The sequence below is a fragment of the Penaeus japonicus genome, unplaced genomic scaffold (assembly GCF_977035675.1).
Source record: "Penaeus japonicus unplaced genomic scaffold, GWHDUDI00000001_assembly GWHDUDI00000001, whole genome shotgun sequence".
NCBI lineage: Eukaryota > Metazoa > Arthropoda > Malacostraca > Decapoda > Penaeidae > Penaeus > Penaeus japonicus.
In genome coordinates, this window is record NW_028234403.1 from 34,671,770 (window position 1) to 34,676,769 (window position 5,000).

Consider the following 5,000-nt stretch of genomic DNA (forward strand, 5'->3'; position numbering starts at 1 on the left):
CGGCCGGCTAACTGGAAGGTGGGCGGGAAAGTGGGCGGGGAGGTGGGCGGGGAGGTGGGTTGGGTGAGGTGGGTTGGGGAGGTGGGCTGGGTGAGACAACGAGGTCGAGAAAAAGGACTTTGAATGACTTCCCATCTCGGAGGTATCAGCTGTGACAGTCTCTTTGAGGTGCTAATGGTGTTTTTTGTATTGATTTAATGCGTTATTATCAGTCTTTTGATTAGAAACTTTTTTCTGTAATTTTGTCGTCCTGTCTTATCATTGGTATTGTTGTTACTAGTGTTGTTGCTACTATTATTATTATCATTATGACTATGATTATCATTATGAACATTATATCATTGTTATATTTATTTTTCATTATCATTATTTTTATCATCATCACTTTTATCATTAGCATTAGCTTTTTCATTATCCCTTTTATCACCATTGTCTTTATTATTACTGTTATCATTATCATAATTATAAAGAGCATCATCATTGTTATAATACTATTATCATTTTTATTATCTTTGTATGTGTTTTTTCACACTATTTGAGGGGATAACAAAGCACCTTTAGCATACTTACTAATACTCGCACATATCTACGATGCAACATATTCGATAATCATCTTTTTAAAGGACTCACTAAATTATGTGTCATCTTTCATGATTGCCCGAAGGCTTCATACTAAAATCTTATCCCAAGCTACGCTATATCTTCTCGTTTCCATAAATTACGTCACCTTAGTCCCTAACCGCCCACGCAACTCTTTCTCATCTCATATTGTTTCTCTTGAAAAATAGATTCGTTCTCATATCGAGCATAAATATTCATACACTTCTGAACACGTGTACATTTGTTCTATATTTACTAGTTATTTTATATAAGTAGACCACATCAACGCACATACGAACTCACACAGATAAACTTTCACACATTGCTTATATACGTACTCATATACACATTCATACTTACCAGCTCACTTCAATGTACACATGCACTCACACAGTTAAACTTTCACGCAATATTTACACACATGTATTTTATATACACGTACATACATACCAATCCACATCAACGCACATACACACTTACACAGGTAAACATTCACACAGTATTTATACACACCTATCTACAGTATATACACGATATACTTACTGGCCCACATCAAACGCACACACGTATTCACACAGATAAACTTTCACAGAGAGAGAGAGAAACACGCAAACAAACACAAAGAAGATGAATCGTGGGTGGACCGCAAAGACCACAAGATGACGTGTTATGAGGATCATCTACCCTTCGAAGGAGTCTTAATGTCTAATTAACATGAAAGAAAGAGGGAAAGATAAGAGTTAAAGTGACACTTTGGCAGGTTTAGCGTTTTCTCTTATCTAGATGTGCATTATTCTCTTTGTCCACAGATGTGTTGATATTCAATGCTATGTTGTTTAAGTTAGAGTCAACGGTAAAATGGTTTCTGTGTAAATATTACGGTAATGCGCGATCACAATTTCTTAGCTAAATGATATAATGTATGTACGTATGTGATCAAAGAATCATCTTTCTTCTTGCTTTTAGGAACATATTGTTGAGGACTGTAATGCATAACATTCGATGTTTATTGCCTATATATATGTATGTTCTTGTCCAGATGAATATTTGAAGACAATGGTAAACAGGATGAAAGTTATTGATATTCATTCAAAACCAATTTTCTCGACAAGAAGTATTCAAAATAACCACGTGGAATAACGGGATAAAGTCTACGGAGTTATTTACCCATGTTTCACTAACTGTGTTAGTGAAACCTGGGTAGCAAGTCCGTAGATTTTATCCTGTTATTCCACATTGTTATTTTGAGTACTTCTTGTCGAAAAAATTGGTTTTGAATGGTAACTCTGTGGCGAGATATAGAAAAAGTGAAGGGGGATTGTCAATGTCGAGAGGCCAGTGTTGCCATCAGTGATAAGGAGACCCGAGATGATGCCTGGTGTCATGATACCAGTTCCCCCATTAAGGTGGTCAGTGTGAGGGAGCCCGTGCTGATACTGAGGGAAGGCAATGTCAGGAACTACGTGACACGGACCCTGATAAGGCTTCCGGTCCTCCGAATGCCCTCAACACATCAACTGAAGGGGCTGAGCTACGAAGCGAAAAAAAACTAAGAATTAATAGTTTAAATGGTTAAGTGTACTTTTAAATTAAGGCCTGCCCTCTGTGAGGAGAAATATGGTTATACAGCAATGTATATGTGTGCTTTCTGTGAAGTAAAATGCGTTACCATCAGAGGATATTACAGAATGAAGTATAGACTATCAAATAAAGAGAAAACTCTGCATTTTTGTTGGATATATCCACAATCAAAGTCATATCATGGAACTGATGCCGTAGCATTAAGCCTAGGTTAAATGACTTTAGAGTTTTTTATATTCGTAAAAACAATGTCGATGTAATCTGCGTACAAGAACCGTTTGCAGCTGCTACTAACATGAAAATGGCACCTAAGCTCAAAGGGTATTGCTCATATGTAAATACAGCCATGACGGGTTTGTTGACTTATGTAAAGCTAACACTGCCACATGAACTAATAAAAAACCGACGTGCAGATCCATCATTTAAGAATTATGACTGCCTCTGCGTTCTTCTCATTATATAATGTGTATGCCAGGAGCTCAAAGTTTCTGACTAGTTCTCTACCCAATTTCCATAAGCAAGGAACATTATGTATGGGAGAATTCAATTCTAAACACATACAATTTGGGGATCACCAGAGTAACAGCAATGGGGAGGAATTTGAACAGTTCGTCAATAGAAGATCAATGACTGTATATGGCACAGATAAACAGACTCATTTGGCAGGTGGCAGGTTAGATTATGTAATTGGCAAAAATCTTGTACATGGTAATGTTTGTACTTCACTGGTTCGAGAGTTGGTCAGTGACCACTTTGCAATCCTAACAGAGTATACTGTTGACAACAACATAGCTCACAAAGCACCCAGACCTAAAATTACAATCCCACCGGGACTGGAGCATCACTTCAAGGCACGTGTTTATGACTGGTATAGTACCTATGTTGTAAACACTGTCGAAAATTACTCTCAGGATCTGATAAAAGTTGTCACTGACTATTACAATACATGGGTCTGCTCAAGACAACTCTCAAAGAAAAGTCCCCCAGTCCCTCACGCACCAAAGTGGATAAATTACCCCTCTTAAGTAGGGAGCATACACAAATTTAGGAGCTTGCTAATTGTTATAGGGATGACATGACATCGGAAAGTCTCTCACGATTCCTCAGAGCTAATAAAGAATTCAGAGTATTAAAGGTTATAATTCGCAGTAAACACTGAGAGCAATTTATGCAGAGTACTAACCACCAAACTTCTGCAGCTGAGGTATGGAGATAAATCAACAAGTTGTCAGGCAAAGCTGTCGCCACTCAGCAGTTCCACAGCCCATTAGAACAGGCTAATTTGTTACTAGATCAATGGGCCAGAACCTCTCAGCTGAACTCACTTCCGCAGAGAATAAGAGATAAACTTAACAACACGAAAATTAATAGAAATTTTAACATTGCCATAGCCTGTTCTCCCACTGACCCCTCCTGGACTAAAAGCTTAATCATTCCCATACCCAAACCGAACACTGATAAATACCGACCCGTCTCATTGACTTCATGTTTGTGCAAGGTGCTTGAGAGATTCATTTTGAGCAGACTCATGTATCGCATACATGCCAAGTTATCTCCCAAACTGTATGGATTCCTCCCAGGACGTAGCACTCAGCACTGCTTTGCAGAATACTTGACAAATTCTCAGCAAGGCATGCAAACTGTATTTCTCGATCTTAAATCTGCCTTTGATTTTGCAAACAGAGACCTTATCCTTGAGCAACTGGCTAGCTTTAGTTTCAAGGTAAACTTTTAACGTGGATTCAAATGTATTTATCAAACCGATCAGCTCATGTTCTCTTCAGGGGAATCAAGAGTTCATGCTCTAAAATGTTTGAGCTTGGCACACCTCAGGGGGGGCGTACTTAGCCCCATGCTATTTAACATTTTAATGCACAGACTATTAAGCAACATACCGCTTGAGGGCAGTGATTCCATAATTTGTTATGCTGATGACATCTTCATTAAATCCTCATCCGAGGATAGAATGCAACATATTCTTAATGTACTGTCCACAAAAGCTACTGAGTGCGGTTTGATAATCTCAGTTGAAAAAACCAAGGCACTCAATCCTCTTACAATCCCACTGCCAAACTTTCATATAAATGACATTGAGCTGGATCTTTGCCACAAATATAAGTATCTCGGGGTGACTGTTAAGGACACATAGCTCATTATGAACTTAACGAAAAGACTGTGGGAGCGGCTAAAGCCACTCAAGATTCTTGTTGGCAGAAAACATGGTGTCAATGTTAACATTGCAAGACTCTTTTACTTGTCATACATAAGGCCAGTCGTAGATTACCATGCCTTACACTTTATATCATTTAGGGAATCAGAGTTAACTTGTCTAGAAATTGTACAGAATGCAGCCATGAGGATCATTCTCGGTGCTCCCAAAACAACGAGGATTGTGAACATGGGAAAGGAACTCAACTTGCCATCTATTTACAAAAGAATATCATACATTAATACTATATTTGGTGTCAAAGCAATTAAAGAACCCCTCTATAATACAGAGTTCCAGAGGCAACTTAAACATAAGATAGTGAATCCATCTTTGCATAAAAATACCGAGTCACACTCAAATTCATGGTTGTAAGTGACTACAAATCCATACACCAATTAAATGTCCTTGAGTAGGTTCCCATATAGACGTTCTATTCCACCGTGGAAAATGTCGACAGTGAACGTATTTTATGATGATGTCCCTAAACAAAAGACACAGTTTCACCAGCTGTACTTAAGCAACACGCCCTTGCAACCATTAATGAGCATCTTGAAACTCTGAATAATGACTATGATTGCTACACTGATGGATCCTTACAGTCTGGAAGTAG